Source organism: Schistocerca serialis, chromosome 4, assembly GCF_023864345.2.
Source record: "Schistocerca serialis cubense isolate TAMUIC-IGC-003099 chromosome 4, iqSchSeri2.2, whole genome shotgun sequence".
Lineage (NCBI taxonomy): Eukaryota > Metazoa > Arthropoda > Insecta > Orthoptera > Acrididae > Schistocerca > Schistocerca serialis.
Window position 1 is genome coordinate 614,499,353 of NC_064641.1, and position 18,832 is coordinate 614,518,184.

Genomic DNA, 18,832 nt, shown 5'->3' on the forward strand with positions numbered 1-18,832 from the left:
ATATACAGGGGTTGGGCAAAAATATGGAAACAAGCGACAAACGCGTCGTTGAAAATAAATGCAGATGGTAGCCAAGTTGTACATTGCGGTGTTGTATTTGACGAAGAAGGGCACCTATGTCGACACGTCATGGTCTGAATAGTGTTCTCTGTTGTAAGTGGATCGTGTCGCATCTAAGTGAACTCGAAGGTGAACAGATTGTTGCAGCTCGTATGGTGAGTGCTTTCGTAACGAAGGCAGGCCAAGTGTTTGATCTTTCAAGAGGCACTATGTCCGAAAAAACAGATACCATGGGTGACGGTGCAGCTCGTTAGAATGCATTTACAATGAAATGAATACCCTTAGCTGCATACAGGCGCTGATATAAGCCAAAGGGGACAGTTGAAAATGTATGCCACGACCGGAGCTCGAACCCGGGATCTCCTGCTTACATGGTAGACTCTCTATCCATCTGAGCCACCGAGCACACAGAGAGTAGTGCGACTGCAGGGACTTATCTCTTGCACGCCTCCCGTGAGACCCACATTCGCATCTTATTTTCCCGCACTATATTCCTGCCCATCCTACTCATTACTCGTGGCTTTACTATCGATCCCCATAAGAGTTCGGGCACTGTTTGTGCATCTGCGCAGTAAAGCTGCGTGTAATGAGTATAATTGGCAGGGGCACTATGAATATTGCGGGACAATAAATTGCGAATGTGGGTCTCACGGGAGGCGTGACAGAGATAAGTCCCTGCAGTCGCACTATCCCCTGTGTGCTCGGTAGCTAAGATGGATAGAGCGTCTGCCATGTAAGCAGGAAATCCCGGGTTCGAGTTCCGGTCGGAGCACACATTTTCAACTGTCCCCGTTGACTTATATCAACGCCTGTATGCAGCTAAGGGTATTCATTTCATTGAAATTTCAGAAAGCCGTTTGGTCGGATGAGTCTTGTTTCACACAGTTTCCAACTTCTAGCTGAGCCCCAGGAATGAAACATGGCGCAGCTTCAATATGATTTGGGCAACATGTCGTGATATTCCGCGGATCCCACAGTTACTCCGCAATGCCAAATTACTGCTAAGAATTGTGTGACCATTTGATGCACAGATCTATCCCATGGTGCAACGTTGGTTCCCCAGCCTGATGCTATGTTGAAACGCGACAGGGCTCTTCTTCACACACTCCGCATCGTCAAACACGAAAACTGGTTTTGTGAGCAAGTGGACGAATTGGCGCTTCTCATACAGCCATCACGCTCGCCTGGTGTCAACGTTATTCTTTGAGAAAGATGCGTGATGGCTATCCACTTTCAACCGTTTCCTAAAGTTGCTACTATTTTGCAGGAACATTTCCTTGAAAATAATACAGGAACCGTATTTATCCACCCAGAGACGTCCGGAAACTGTTTCTAACGCCACTATTTTCCCACACTGTATTAGGCATGGAAATGTGTTTTTCGTCTTTCCATGTTTTTGTTCGTACCCGTCTATGAAGTATGTTCTAACGGCAGTACTGTAATGTCATGTGTTTTGTTATTCGGATGCTCGCAATTTTTTTGTTGTCGTGTTGGTATACATGTGTGAAAAATATCTTTACGGTGTTAGCCATACTGGATATTTAGTCTGTCATCTGCTCTCAAAACAGCTACATGTGCCTCAGCCGCATCGACGATTATTTATTATTATTTATTTTGTTTAAAAATGGATCAGATAATTCGGATTAAATTTTGCTATACGAATTGAATGAAACGCAGAAAACTACCATAAATGTTCAACATCGATTTTGATGAGACTTCTATGAGTAAAATAGGGATTTACAAGTGCTATTACCATTTCGAAGATTGCCATGAAGACGCTGAAGATGATGAACGGACTGAACGCTCCAGGACACATCCTAAACTGATGAAACTGTGAAAAAAGTGAAATAAATCACCATCAGAGATGTTGATACTGGAATATAAAATGGCTGCTGGCACGAAATTTTTATGATGACTTGGGCATCAAAGTTGTGACAGCAGTTTGTTTTTTCCTAAAATTGTAGAATTTCAGCCAGAGACATCGTCAAATTCAAATAACTCAGGAGTTTCTATATGAAGTCAACTACGATAGTGCATTACTGGAACGTCTCGTAACAAATTAAGAAAGATGGGTTTACGGATATGACGTCGAAAATAAGGCTTGTACGTCTCAGTGAATGTACAGTGGATCGAGGGGGCAGGAAAAAGCTCGACAAATGCGGTCAGTCGGGAAGGTTTCCTCACTGTGTTCTTCGATGTTAACGTCATCTTCATCTACATCTGCGTGATTACTCTGACACTGACAATAGTGCCTGGAAGAGGGTTCAATGAAACACCTTCAAGCTGTCTCTCGAACGGCACGAGGGAAAAACGAGCACTTAAATTTTTCTGTGCGAGCCCTGATATTTCTTATTTTATCGTGACGATCATTTCTCCCAATGTAGGTGGGTGCCAACACAACGTTTTCGCAATCGCTGGAGAAAACTGGTGATTGAAATTTTATGAGAAGGTCCTGTCGCAACGGAAAACTAGTTTTAATGGTTGCCACTCCTATTCGCGTATCTTGTCTGTGGCACTATCAACTCTACTTCGCGATAACACAAAACGAGCTGCCCTTCTTTGAACTTTTTCGATGTCGTGTGTCAGTTCCACCTGATGCGGATCCCACACGGCACAGCAGTACTCCAGAAAAGGGCCGAAAAGCGTGGTGCAAGCAGTCTATTTAGTAAACCTGTTGCACCTTCTAAGTGTTCTGTCAATGAATCGCAGCCACAACATTATCTATCTGATCGTTCCAATTTAGGTTCTTTGTTATTGTAACCCCTAAGTATTGAGTTGAATTTACAGCCTTCAGATTTATGTGACTTATCGCGTACTCGAAATTTAGCGGATTTCTTTTAGTACTCATGTGAATAACTTCACATTTTTCTTTATTCAGTGTCGATTGCCCCTTTTCGCACCATACAGGTATGTTAACTATATCATTTCGTAATTCGTTTTCGTCATCCGATAATTTTACAAGACGGTAAATGACATCATCGTCTGTCGATAGCACTCAATACTGCATGAGTATAGAGAGCTAGTTGTGTTTGACAAGAACGATGTTTTCTGAATGCGTGCTATGTATAAATGATTCCTTTTCTTCGAGGTAATTCATAATGTTCGAATACAGTATGTGTTCCAAAACCCTACAGCAAGTCGACGATAGTGACACGGGCCTGTTACTGAGCGGATTACTCCTATTTCCCTTTTTGGGTATTGGTGTGACTTGAACAGTTTTGCAGTCTTTGGGTATGGAAAGTTTTGTGAGCGAGCGGTTGTATATAACTGCTAAATATGAAGCTATTGCCTCAGCATACTCTGAAAGGAACCAGACAGCACCATAGGCCTTGCCTTTATCAAGTGATTTAAGCTGCTTTCCTACACTGAGGATATCTACTTCTATGTTTCTCATCTTGGCAGTTGTTCTTAATTGCGAGTCAAGAATATTTACTTCCTGTACTTAGCATAGTGCGCCCTGAGTTCTTGCTGTAAGGTCGAACGGTCAGTAAGGGGTACGAATCACTAGTACCACGCCGATGTCTTGAAGAAATGCGAAGGTAGAGCTCGGATATGTGGCGAAACGATTCATGTTATTTTGCACCACGATAATGCACCTGCAAGCGCGAAGTTGCTTCCTCGTGTACTTTTGATCAAAACAATGCTTTAACGATGCCCCAGCCTTAAATTCGCTGTACATGAGCTCACATGACCCTTTACTGTTCACTAAAATGAAGACAAACTTGAACAGTATGCGACCAAAAAAGTATTGCCAAGGGAGATTAAAGCTAGTCTAAAGAAGTGTATCTGATGTGGATTATTTTGAAGGCGATAATATTATAAGTTTCCTGCAATGTACGTCTATGGTCACAAGCTTTTTGTCAACAGATTACCGGTTTCGGTATGTAATGACCATCATCAGATCTGCAGCAAAAAATGGGAAAACATAAATACACTCGCAGATTGTCTACAGCCTAAAAACAATACATAGACCGTAATGAAAAGAACTACTGACAAATATATTCATTTGTGCGCTTTAAGTATGAAGAAGCATACCTGTTGTATAAAGAAAAAGTCCTAATGTACTACAGCCATAGTGGCATCGTCAATTGTTAAATGCAGAATCGCACCAGCATCGTCATATATATATATATATATATATATATATATATATATATATATATATATATATATATATATAAATAATATCATATACCGAGTCATGTTGTCAGTAACAATACTGTTCAAAACAAGCTGCCGTACAGTAGCCACAAGATGTTTGTGCTGTAAGTTCACCAGGTGTAACTAATGTCGGCCTACACTAGTTTTCAATACTGAATTGAGGAGCGAAAATAAAGGGGTATATAACAGTTGAAGTCTCTAATGAGCTTATAACGTATAAAAGGCATTACAGTAATAAAAAGCAATGAAAAAGAATACGACGAAAGTAAGACTGTTAAAAAGAGGAAGAGTTAAGAAACAGTAGTTGACATATGCTCTAGTGCCAATATTCTAGATAATGACATAAATAGTAAACACCTTCGATAGTGCACCAGATAATATTAAAGAACCATAAAACAAGTCGCTAAAGAAGCCACATGAAAGAAAACATAGTGCTGCACATAATCAGCGCCCTCTGTTAGCGCCAGAATTCAGCATAGGCGGGGAGTGGTTGGAGGAACGTAACCACCAGGGGGCTCCTCGTACCCTGCGGCACTCCATTGCAAGAAAAGAATGATAAAATTCCGAAACAGTGCATGACCCACATTATCTGGTTAATGCAGTCAATGAAATGAACAGAGAAGGAACAAGAAAATACTAGTCATGCGTAAAATGTGAGTAAACGAAGTAAATATGTGAGGCACTCAATAATAGATGAAACTATCAACAAACTATCTATAACAGATATTATTGACGCATATGAACAAATGAAACTACTCAAAAAAGAAAATTCCTGTCACCTTTCAAACACAGCTTTTACTCGTAAGTGCTTTAGATGTGAACGAACAGCACGAAAAGAGATAATGAAAAAATGGGTATACTGAAAATTGAGCAGCCCTAATGATCTCTCGTATAGTATGTACTGTGTGCCGCCGAGGGTATTTGAGCAGCGTCTGTTACAGACATTCCACAAAAATGCAATTTGGATTTGAGTATTGCGAGAGAAAAAGCCGATGGCGGAATGCTGAGGCACGCGGCGACCAGTTTCGAACGCTACGGTTCGCACCCGTGCGTAGGACACGGTGCCGCCGACGGCGGAATATATAAAGAAGAGAAATTGGAAGCGGCGAGAGACGCGCGTGTGCCGGTCGACGGATTTTACAGCCGGGAGACCATCTGCGATCCCGCAAATGTCAAATCGATAGCTGACGCATTAGGAAGGCCGTTGCAGCCAGCTCCCGCCGACGGTGGAGGGTCGGCAGCAGTCGCCGCGTCCGCTCGGCAACCACGGCTGCAGTCATCGTAATTGCACGTGAGATCTCAGCTGCAGTAAAATCTTTGGCCATTGCTGTTCCGCAACCGACTCAATAATCTGGTAAAAAAATGGTAGAGCTGGAATCAAAAAGAAGATTGGATGAACATAACCATAGGACATGGCCTGGGGGTGTGTTTGTGATGTAGATGTATGTCTTTGCATTTCCTCCGATCCTCGGAATGACTTACCAGCCAATTATACAGGGTGGTCCATTGATCATGACCGGGCCAAATATCTCACGAAATAAGCGTCAAACGAAAAAACTACAAAGTACGAAACTTGTTTATCTTGAAGGGGGAAACCAGATGGCGCTATGGTTGGCCGCTAGATGGCGCTGCCATAGGTCAAACGGAAATCGGTTGCGTCTTTTTTTTTAAACAGGAACTTCCATTTTTTATTACATATTCGTGTAGTACGTAAGGAAATATGAAAGTTTTAGTTCGACCACTTTTTTCGATTTGTGATAGATGGCGCTGTAATAGTCACAAACACATGGCTTACAATTTTAGACGAACAGTTGGTAACAGGTAGGTTTTTTAAATTATAATACAGAACGTAGGTACGTTTCAACATTTTATTTTGGTTGTTCCAATGTGATACATGTACATTTGTGAACTTATCATTTCTGAGAAGGCATGTTGTTACAGCGAGATTACCTGTAAATACCACATTAATGCAATAAACGATCAAAATGATGTCCTCAACCTCAATGCATTTGGCAATACGTGTAACGACATTCCTCTCTATAGCGAGTAGTTCGCCTTCCGTAACGTTCGCACATACGTTGACAATGCGCTGACGCATTTGTCAGGCGTTGTCGGTGGATCACGATAGCAAATATCCTTCAACTTTCCCCACAGAAAGAAATTCAACCGCATGCGAGCTATGTGCCGGAGATCCATCATGTTGGAAGTACATTGCCATTCTATCATGCAGTGAAACATCTTGTAGTAACATCGGTAGAACATTACGTAGGAAATCAGCATACATTGCACTACTTAGATTGCCATCGATACAATGGGAGCCAATTATCCTTCCTCCCATAATGCCTCACCTTACGTTAACACGCCAAGGTAGCTGATGTTCCACTTGTCGCAGCCATCGTGGATTTTCCGTTGCCCAATAGTGCATATTATGCCGGTTTACGTTACCGCTGTTGGTGAATGAAGCTTCGTCGATAAGTAGAACGCGTGCAAAAAATCAGCCATCGTCCTATAATTTCTCTTGTGCCCAGTGGCAGAACTGTACACGACGTTCAAAGTCGTCGCCATGCAGTTTCTGTTGCATAGGAATATGGTAAGGGTGCAATCGATGTTGATGTAGCAATCTCAACACCGATGTTTTTGAGATTCTCGATTCTCGCGCAATTTGTCTGCTGCTGATGTGCGGATTAGCCGCGACAACAGCTAAAACACCTACTTGGACACCATCATTTGTTGCAGGTCGTCGTTGACGTTTCACATGTGGCTGAACACTTCCTGTTTCTTCAAATAACTTAACTATCCGGCGAACGTTCGGGACGCTTGGATGATGTCGTCCAGGATACCGAGCAGCATACATAGCAACGCCAGATGGGTATTTTGATCACAATAGCCATACATCAACACAATATCGACCTTTTTCGCAATTGGCAAACGGTCTATTTTAAGACGGGTAATGTATCACGAAGCAAATACCGTCCGCACTGGCGGAATGTTACGTGATACCACGTACTTATAGGTTTGTGACTATTACAGCGCCATCTATCACAAAAGCGAAAAAAAGTAGTCCAACTAAAACATTCATATTTCTGTACGTACTACACGAGTATGCAATAAAAAATGTGGGTTCCTATTTTTAAAAAAACGCAGTTGATATCCGTTTGACCTATGGCAGCGCGATCTAGCAGATCAACCATAGTGCCATCCGGTTTGCCCCTTCAATCTAGACGAGTTTCGTTCTTTGTAGTTGTTTCGTTTTATCGTTTTTCGTGAGATATTTGGCCCGGTCACTATCAATGGACCACCCTGTAGAGGAACCTGCAAGTAAACGTGGACACCGAAGCACGTTACAACTCGAGATTTCCTTCCCCTACTTCCACCAACCCCTTTTGTTCCTGTGTCTATTAACGTGTTGTCTGAAACGTGTTTGAAAAAGAAAGCCTGTACTAACGTTCGCAGAATGCATATGGGTTTCTTACATGAATAATGGAATTAGGAGAGCATGACAGCCGGTTTGCGTACCACGTAAGGTGCAGTGACAGGCAATAGAAATGGTGGACAAAATATAAGAGAAAGAAGGAGGGCGATGGAGGCTGAAAAGAAGGAAAAAGGGGAAGAATACTGTATAATGATTACTCTGTTTTAATTGCAGTCTGCTGTCGTATATGTCTTTAATAATGGTTACCGGATTCGTTCAAATTTCAAATATCTTCAGATGAACTGCAGTTGCGAAGTAACTCATCAATTCTATATGCTGCGCCCAGCTTCCGTAATCCACTGATGTACGTAACGCGCCGGCCGCTGTTGCCGAGCGGTTGTAGGCGCTTCAGTCCGGAACCGCGTTTCTGCTGCGGTCGCAGGTTCGAATCCTGCCTCTGGCATGGATGTGTGTGATGTCCTTAGGTTAGTTAGGTTTAAATGGTTCTAACTCTAGGGTACTGATGACCCCAGATGTTAAGTCCCATAGTCCTTGGAGCCATTTGATGTTTTTTTTTTTGTTTTTTGTACGTAACATGTCAAGTTATTTTAAATGTAATGGATCTGTGGCCACTAAAATGGACAAAGGCGGAGATGTGCAAAGGAAATCACAAGCGGTTTTGAAGGACTGTTTTGAGCAACAGTACCATAATTACGTAAGACCAACGGCATCCCCCCACCTCAGCCTTTCCGCCATCACAGGTACTTCTGTTAGTTTTCGGCTGTCAAGTGGCACCTTTCGTTCTGCCAAGTTGTCAAACGGAATGAAAGTATTATGAGCTCATTTTATGTTTCCTTTTTTTCTCTGTGTTATGGCAATGGATTAATCGGTAATGAAACACTGGAAAAGGAATCGCATTATCGGTGGGAGTAACACCACTCTGGACTGAATCGTTTTTAATGTTTTGAACTGTATCATACAAAAATGATTTACTGAATTTGTGCCTCCTACTTCTTTGTGACGAACACTTGATCTCATAAAACGAACAAATAAGCTAATTAGTGAAGAGAATTAAGCAAAAATATTGGAGTTGTCCGCAGAGGTGGGAAGGGGGTGTTGGGCGGAGGTTTCTTAAAATTTCTTTCGGAAACAGAGTTCCTAGTTACACAACCATCTCTCTCTTTCCGTTGAATTACATTTAATTACAATTTAAACGCTGGACTGTATCTTTGCTGCTATGCAACATGCAAAGCAGTTCAGAATTATTCAGTTCTTTGATTAGCTGAAGATAAGAAGGGTATATCACATAACTAATGAAGGGGTATGGAGAATTGGGGAGAAGAGGAGTTTGTGGCACAACTTGACTAGAAGAAGGGATCGATTGGTAGGACATGTTCTGAGGAATCAAGGGATCACCAATTTAGTACTGGAGGGCAGCGCGGAGGGTAAAAATCGTAGACGGAGATCAAGAGATGAATACACTAAGCAGATTCAGAAGGATGTAGGTTGCAGTAAGTACTGTTAGATGATGAAACTTGCACAGGATAGAGTAGCATGGAGAGCTGCATCAAACCAGTCTCAGGACTGAAGACCACAACAATAACAACAACATTGATGTCCTTTGTCTGTTTCGTTAATCAAATACCGTGGCGATCACACATAGGGCACTAATCTCTAGAATTGTTGGAATAATATGTAAGATATTTCGTTCGTGGCTGAATTACTTTTATCTATGAGACCTTCAGGGAATCTGAGTCTGGCATGTTTCTGTTCCATTTCAACCTACTCTGTACGTATTCACCAAGATATTTAACGCTAATGAGCTGTTTAAGAGATTCAGCGTGTTGATTTACTCAAACAAGTTATGGTACGTTCAATTCTCAATGAAAATGTATTTCTGATTATTTGAATCACCTTCCTGACACTCTCCATTTAAGAGATTTGCATTATAACTAGTGTTTATCACAAAAAAATATCACTAAATCAAATTTTGAGAGAATGGACGCTAAATGAAACGTTTCTTCAGGGGTACCGTAAACAATGTTGCAAGAAAGAGTTCTTTTCTAATTGTGTATCTGGTTCACGTAAACAATATAAGATGCTTGTTGCATGGTAGTCAACAGTGACGAAATACGTTAACTACTGTTTCAATTTTATCTCAACTGAAAAATGTAGTATTTACCTGAATTGTTGTGTTCGTTCCCAAATTTTTTATTTCTCAACGAGCGACCGGATTCACATTCGGCAGAACGACGATTCATATCCTCGTCCTGCCAACCACACTTAGATTTCCTGCGATTTCCCAAAATCGCTTTAGGCAAATGACGGGATGGTTCTGAGCTTGTACTTTGTCTCTGACAACATCGTTGTCGACGGGACGTTAAACACTAATCTTTCTTCCTTCTGCAATTCTCTCCAGATAATGTCATTGTTATTTTCGATGTATAGGTTATCCGACCATTTCTCTTTCGTACTTACGTCTACATCAGTGTTTTGTAGAAATTTGTTCGACTTTAACTACTGACCTCTTTCCAAGTTATTATCCGACAGTTGCTGAGAGACCCTGAGTTGTTCAAAGCAAATAAAAGTACGTCGGGGTAACGAAAATTTCATAACTTCTTCTTCATCTCTCCTAACAAAGCCTGTAAAAGTTCAAGGGAGTAAATCGAACAAGCCGTACTTGTAAAAGTTTCAATTACGAGTTTCGAATGTAATGAAGACAACAAAAAAAACTGTGGAGTGGATTGAATTTCTCAGTCACTCGCCGTCCCGCCGATTAAGCTCTTTAATCTTATTACAGTTTAACTTTACATTATACACAAGAAGTTTACCCAGCAACATCTGCTCTACTCGGATCATTTAATGGTTCCGGACGTAATACAGGAAGCTATACAGTTGTGTTGTGAGGGGAAGAATCGGTATGAAAGTCACGCGGAGTGGCAGTGATCATTGAAGGAATCATCACAACGACCTACCACGTTGAAAATATCCTTTTCGTAAAATCCGTCTTGTGAAGAAGTCCCTAACAGCCTGCTGCACATCCTCGTCCGAGAGGCATCTTCGACACTTCAAGACCTGTTTTAAAGGGCCGAAGGCGTGATAATCGCATCAGCACTGGCGTTAACATCGGCTTTACAACATTTGATGTACGGAGACTTGCATTATTATGAAACAGCAGCATACCATACCATAACCTTGGTTTTCGACAGATACGCTGCCCCATACACGTTCTTCATTCTCCGAATGATGTCTACCAGTGCCTATCCTTCGGTAACCAACAAAAGATTAAAAGCACACGTTGATCCTGTTTGGACACCTATGGTAAATGACGTCGCCGTAGTTCATGTGTCCGTATTTAAGGCATGCCCGTAGGAAAGCCACGAATGCCACACTAATCCCTTGTCTGTCGGTGCTTACACACTGCGATCAGAAATAGCCTGAAAAGCTTTTATCTGTGTTGCAGGGTAGGCTATTCTGAGAACGAATTGTTTAGAAAAATAAAGTAGATACGTTCTGCGGTTTCAGAATTAATTACGTTGAAGTTAACCAATCAGGCCGTTACGCGAGCAAATTGATGCGGCCCGCCAGAGACGGCGTCGCCAAACGTGTACTTCGTTTGGTTTCCTAGAACCGAACAAGAGAACCGTACAATAATTGGATTGGGACGGTAGTAAGAATGGAACCCGAGCCAAAGACTGAGCAGTTTCATGGGCTATCATCTACACTATGAGAACAGCTGACACTATTTATATGATACACTTATATGGATATGGTATCTGTTCTTTCGGTCATGTCCAAAAGACCATTGATGACCTGCAGCCGTCTAGAACGAAATTAAAATTATATATTAATACCTTCAGCTGCTCACGGGCGTTGATATATATCAACGGAGACAGGCGAAAATGTGCGCCCCCTCCTGGACTTGAACCCGGCATCTCCTACTTACATGGGAGACGCTCTATCCATCAATTAAACGGGCAGTATATATAAGGAGGAGTCCTTGGGTCTGATTGTATAGTGGGCAACGATACTGTAACGGACAGTATAATAGTGTAACTTGCACCCAAACCTCCAGGTGTAAGTCACACAGATCGGTACCAAACGTTGTATGTCGATGGAGTATCAACCGAAACTTCGTACTATGTCGTTGAGCAGAACGGCGTAAAATCCTAATAAAAAGAACACCAGAACTACATGAAAAGTGTAACTGTAACTAATACATGTTGCTTTCGTGGGGAAGTCGGTAGAGCGTTAGATCCACATTCCAACTGTTCTGGGTTCAAACTCCAATTATTACAATTATTTTTGTACTGTATAATACGTGAACCTGTTATGTGGGAAACGGGTTCATGACATGTAAAAGGGCTGTTTGAAGTTTACAAAATTGTTCTCTGGGCAGTCTGCTTTCGCTATGTTTCTTTGAAAGTAGTAAACCCATAGAGCATATTTGTAGTTTCACAGACTATACAATCAGAACAGAAAAATAAGGAAACAATTGCATCACACGTGCGAAAGAGATAATAATAATAATAATAATAATAATAATAATAATCAATAACAAACAAAATAATAAGATCAATTCTTTCTTTTCTTTCTTTTGCTTGTGCCGTTTTTCCCGCAGATACGCAGGGCCATCATGGTCAATCTGATGTGGCAATGTTAGTTGAAAAAGGGGGGGGGGGCGGATGGCCGTCCTGCCGCCACCCCACACCCCCCGGGAAGGAATTATTGTATCCCAACTGTCTGCCACTAGTGTAATCCATGGAATAGTGGGAAAGTGTTCAGATGTCTGCGAGCCGTGTAACTGAGGCGGGACGTGGTGACCAGCTCGGTATTCACCTTCGGGGATGTGGAAAACCGCCGAAAAACCACATCCAGGCTGGCTGGCACACCGGCCCTCGTCGTTAATCCGCCGGCCGGATTCGATCCGGGGCCGGCGCGCCTGCCCGAGTCCAGGAAGCAGCGCGATAGGACAATAACAACATGATCATCTTTTCTCAGACCGAGCGGATTGCGCAGTGGTCAGCACATTGGACTCGCATTCTGAAGGATGACGGTTCATACCCGCGTCCGGCCATCCTAATTTAGGTTTTCCGTTTTCCTAAATCGCTTCAGGCAAATTCCGGGATGGTTCCATCCAAAGGACACGGCCGATTTTATTCCCCGTACTTCCCTCATTCGATGGGACCGATGACTCCACTGTTTGGTCCCCTCCCCCAATTCAACCAACCAACCAATAATAAGTACATAGCGTTGAACTAACGATGCGAAAGGAGACTGCCAAAAGAGCATTGTTACAAACTCCGAAACGGCCTTTTACATTTCAGGAAAAATGTTCTCTCATATGACAGTTTCATGCATCAACAATTTTAAAAAATGTTGTCAGCGGAGTTTGAATGCAGAATCTTGGGTACGACGACCGAAGTAACTACCTTCTCACCCACACGAGATCTATAATACAATTAATCACAGATAAGCTTTCCCTGTGCGACCTAGCTCTGGTGATACTTTTAATTACCGTTCACCCAAGTTCTACTGGACGAGAGCACACAGTACTAACTAAATCAGTGTTTTGGTTAATACTCCATCGACATACAGCATTTGGTACCGAAAAGTGTGTCTGACAATTGGAGGCTTGGGTCGAAGCACAGGACTGCAACGAGGACACAACCGGACATCAGACGGTAGCCACTGAACTGCCTGATCAGCTCCTGCATCATCAGGCCGCGAGCGCCGAAATCAGGCCACAAGCCGCGGACGTCGGCCGCAGCCCACCGTCGCTCATGCCTCATCACCACTCCTCAGCAACTGCAAGACCTCCGTGTCATCATTCCGGGTGTCAGTGCCCTGGGACCAGCCTTCGAGAAGCCACTCCAACGAAACTGACCTCCGCGTCGTCGACGCACGCTGCCGATTTCGCCAGACCCCGGCCGCTGCCTTGCTCCAGATGGTTCCGAGTGAAGCCAAAATGTCGCGTCTTCCGCAACTGTCGGTGTGTGGAAGCAGCATTTAACCAAAGCCGTACCAGCTGGCCAGCCAGTTGGGCAGTAAGTGCTGCTCAATCTGTCTGTCAGCGCCGTCGCCGTAACTGTGACGACACCGGGCCGTGAAGGAGGGTCCTCTGTCGGTCTGCCAATCCCATGCACCCAACACTGCGCCAGCCGCCCGCCCCTGTCTTCAGCGTCTGTCTAGTCCTCCTCTCTGAGGAACGTCATCGCCGTGCCACCGGGACGATGCGCCTTCCACGGCAGTGAAGACGTGGTGGCCGCCAGTGAAAGCCGCTCGGCCGCATCCTGCCCTCTCAGATTGCCTCGCATACCGGAGGAGCCAATGCAGCGAGCGCTGTCTGTCTCCCGCGCAGCGCATGCACACTGCCCACCTTACGTCAACGCCTGCAGCTACAACGCAGGAAAATTACGGGGGAACACCGAGACGAACGTCTGAACTGTATGAATTAGAAAAGAACTAATGAAGAGTTGTAATTCCTTCACCAGGACCCGCCTCTTCTGCTGTCCACGTCTTCAGCAGCCCAGTCAGCCAAGCTTTCTCTGTTTTACACTACTACTAAGATCAACAGTAATTTATGTCTTTACTTTCTGAAACATTACAGAGACTTTAAAACTTATCGTAGGACATCAATGCATCATCAGGCGATTTCAGGCTCGCGTTAATACTTCTTCCTCCTTCGAAAGTTAGCGTCCGTCCGCGTGCTCAGCTGGGTGGTAACGTGCTTGCCTCCCACGCAAGCGGGCCCGGTTTCGATTCCCGGCCAGGTTGGTGACATTCTGCGCTCGGGGACTGGATGCAGTGTTGTCTTCATCATCATTTCATCCTCATCAGCGGCGCGCGAGTCGCCCAATGTGGTGTCGACTGAAATAAGACTTGCCCTTGGCGGACAAACTTTGCAAGGGGGCTTAATTGAAAAGAAAAGACTAATGTTAATGAATAAATGCAATAATTTTGCTAGCTGTATGACCGGTTACGAAGTCTCGTAACCCGTTGGCTCTGACTAGTTTTAGCACGCAATCTGACTGCATAAAATAAAAATAAAGAATGACAAGGAATTTCCATTAACACAATTGATTTATTGAGGCCCCTGCAACTATAAAAGCTACGAAACAACAAAGCACAAGTGTAACTGTTCTGTGTGTGATAATGTGACTCAACAGCCATGTATCTGGCTCGGATCTTTCTCGATACGACAAAATATTTTAAAAACCATTTACAATGAACTAATTGAAAAACCAGAAATACTATAATTGCACATAGAAACCAGAATTACAAGTCTAATAAATGAACACGAGCCAGACGCTTTGTTGACTGTACCTGTGAGCCGGCCGTGGTGGCCGAGCGGTTCCAGGCGCTACAGTCTGGAACCGCGCGACCGCTACGGTCGCAGGTTCGAATCCTGCCTCAGGCATGGATGTTTGTGATGTCCTTAGGTTAGTTAGGTTTAAGTAGTTCTAAGTTCTAGACCTTAGAAGTTAAGTCCCACAGTGCTCAGAGCCATTTGAACCATTTTGTACCTGTGAGCAAGATGGATTGTTATTAAAGAAAACTGTAATAATTTTTTACCTCATTATATATTGACGAAAATATTCCATTACACCAGCATGATAAATCAAAAGCCCATCTCCTTTCTCAAATATATTCTGACAATCGCATCTTCTTTCATCTATACATTACAGCAACTGAACAGTGCAACATTTCAGTCAACACTCAGATCGTCTACTCTCTCGCCCAACAGAACAACGACTGCTCTCGACATCCTCTGAACTACTACTGCCCAGCGGAGGCGGCGAAATAATAACCTTTGGCACAATCTCTGGCTGTGACTCAGTGTAGCCATCTTTCAACTTCCCCGGATGGGTCCGCCCAGCCAATGATGCCACACGCTCATTTCGTTTGGAATCAACCTGTTACATTCATTTGCCACCACAGCCAACACAGACTGCCTGACTGATACAGTTCTAAGTGCTCTGTTGGACAAGTACCCAACACTAGAAAAACTAACTTTCACTATGAAGTCTTATTATGAGAGTAATCTGCTAATGTTATATTAGTGCATATGAAATTTGATGAGTTCCTCAACTCTGACATGTTCTGCACGTACATACATGTTACAGTATCTCTGCAACCGAAACCGAACAGATATGAGATCAAAATGAAGGGAAATTTTTTTCCGACACTTGCAGGACGTGCTATAAAATGTAGTCGTTCAGAAGTTTATGTTCAGGTCGAGGACCACCGGGTCACACTAGCCTATGCACCGTGATTCCCTGATGATGTTACAAGCTTTCAGGGTTGAGTGAGAAGGGTAAATGTATCAATTTGAGCTACGGGACCTTGGTCCAGAAACGATCGAGTCGAAAGATATAGGCGAAAATCGTTCTGATAATAATCTGATAGCGGAAAACATATACCGATACTGTTGTTGCTAAGACTTTAGTATAGGCAGCTTCCGGTGCTCTCAGTATAGGCGAATACAAGAAAACTTGTCTAGTAAACATGGGCTCTGAAATGCTTACCTCAAGAGCTATGAACACTTGTTCATCTTCGCTGCTGTGAAACACTTCTATTGAACAAGTGCCCACAGCTCTTAAGATATACATTTTACAGCACATATTTATTGAATCATTTTTCTTGTTTTTTTCCATACTGACTCCCCCAAACATGTGGTAATCAAGGATCTTCCATTAGAAGATATGTGTGTGACGAAGGACTGCTCATAGCTCTTTAGGTATGCGTTTGGGAACCCACTTTCAGCAGAAACCTTTTTCCTGTTTTGAGCCATACAGACGCCTCTGAAAGTCGCGTACCCTACAATATTAGCGTCAACAGCGCCTGGAGAAGTATTGCGCTGTCAAAGGTATCACAACGATGTTCACTTTTAACTTTCGACTCGGTCGTTTCCGCACTATGGTCCCTTACGGAAAACTGATACATTTACCCATGTCCAGCACCCACGAAAGTTTGTGAAACCCTTAGGATATCATTCTGTATGGCGATTGGAGAAACGGACAGCTACATGGTGTCGCTGAGACAGCTCCTTGAGTTACTATTACTATCGCCAAGACAGCTGTAAGTTCTTGAGTTAACGCTTTATATACGATATACTTCATATGACGGAGCAACGACAGCGTCACCTCGCTACGCGATCTACCATACGTCGTATCAATGTAAACGTGTCATCGGTACAAAAACCGACAAGTTTTAAGTGCTGTTCTGTATTGTCAACGAAGAGTTGTAAAATCTAACCAGTCAGAGTCCAAAACATTTATTTATTTAACTTTCTGTGTTTTCACTGAAAACTTATACAAACACACCATTATGGAAGTTACCATTTCCGCCAACATTTCTGTTAGTTTTTCTTCAGCGTCTAGTGTGTGTAAAAGAAACAAAAGAAAATTTCGGCGTAGATATTAAAATCCATGGAGAAGAAATAACAACTTTGAGTTTCGCCGATGATATTGTAATTCTGTCAGAGACAGCAAAGGACTTGGAAGAGCAGTTGAACGGAATGGACAGTGTCTTGAAAGGAGGATATAAGATGAACGTCAACAAAAGCAAAACGAGGATAATGGAATGCAGTCGAATTAAGTCGGATGATGCTGAGGGAATTAGATTAGGAAATGAGACACTTAAAGTAGTAAAGAAGTTTTGCTATTTGGGGAGCAAAATAACTGATGATGGTCGAAGTAGAGAGGATATAAAATGTAGACTGGCAATGGCAAGGAGAGCATTTCTGAAGAAGAGAAATTTGTTGACGTCGAGTATAGATTTTAAGTGTCAGGAAGTCGTTTCTGAGAGTGTTTGTATGGAGTGTAGCCATGTATGGAAGTGAAACATGGACGATAAATAGTTTGGACAAGAAGAGAATAGAAGCTATCGAAATGTGGTGCTACAGAAGAATGCTGAAGAGTAGATGGATAGATCACATAACTAATGAGGAGGTATTGAATAGAATAGGGGAGGAGAGAAGTTTGTGGCACAACTTGACTAGAAGAAGGGATCGGTTGGTAGGGCACGTTCTGAGGCATCAAGGGATCACCAATTTAGTATTGGAGGGCAGCGTGGAGGGTAAAAGTCGTAGAGGGAGACCAAGAGATGAATACACTAAGCAGATTCAGAAGGATGTAGGTTGCAGTAAGTACTGGGAGATGAAGAAGCTTGCACAGGATAGGGTAGCATGGAGAGCTGCATCAAACCAGTCTCAGGACTGAAGACCACAACAACAACAACATCTAGTGTGTTGACTGATACAGAAAGAAAATAATATAAATTAAGGCTACAATAAATCACAGAATATCGCAATGACATTTGTTATGCCGGAGCCAAGGTAGCCCCTGAGAGCCGTAAAGGCATAGCAAAAGCAGCATGGTAAACACCAGCTGTTTACATACAAGATAATACAAACAGACATTCCGAGCACTACTTCCTGCAGGGGGAGCTCGTGCCAAAAAAAGTGGTTCAAATGGCTCTGAGCACTGTGGGACTTAACTTCTGAGGTCATCAGTCCCCTAGAACTTAGAACTACTTAAACCTAACTAACCTAAGGACATCACACACATCCAAGCCCGAGGAAGGATACGAACCTGCGACCGTTCCAGACTGTAGCGCCTAAAACCGCTCGGCCACAACGGCCGGCAGAGCTCGAGCCATGGCCTGCAGGAAGTATCACTGTGCCAAACCCTGATTGGCTGGAGACAGCTATTTAGGGGCTAGAACCAGCCCTGAAGTTTAGTTCACTCTGGATGCCGACCTCGTGGACTTCGACCACTGAAGATTACGTCTTCGTCTCTGAATTGAACTTTTACTAGTGTATGTGTGTTACCAAGAACGATTGTGGAAAATTAGAAGTGAACTTTTGTTTGCCTGAAGTAGGAGACTTTTACTGGCATCGTTATTATAATCTTACTTTTGTTGTTCAGACATCAACCTTGCAAACTTACAAATAAAAATTGTGTTAGTGAAAAATTGAGAATTGTCAGTTACAACAACATGTATATAAAATAAAATTAAGTACCAGAAATAACACTGAAAAAATAGTGAATCAGCTATGTGTCACATAGATGTTAATTTTTAGAACGGAGGTGAAGTAATGTATATCCGACTTTGTTACATGTTATTACGGTGCTAAGTGTTGTCCCAGGAGGACTGGTCGATATTCAGAGGTATGACAGGAACGCTCATTTTAAG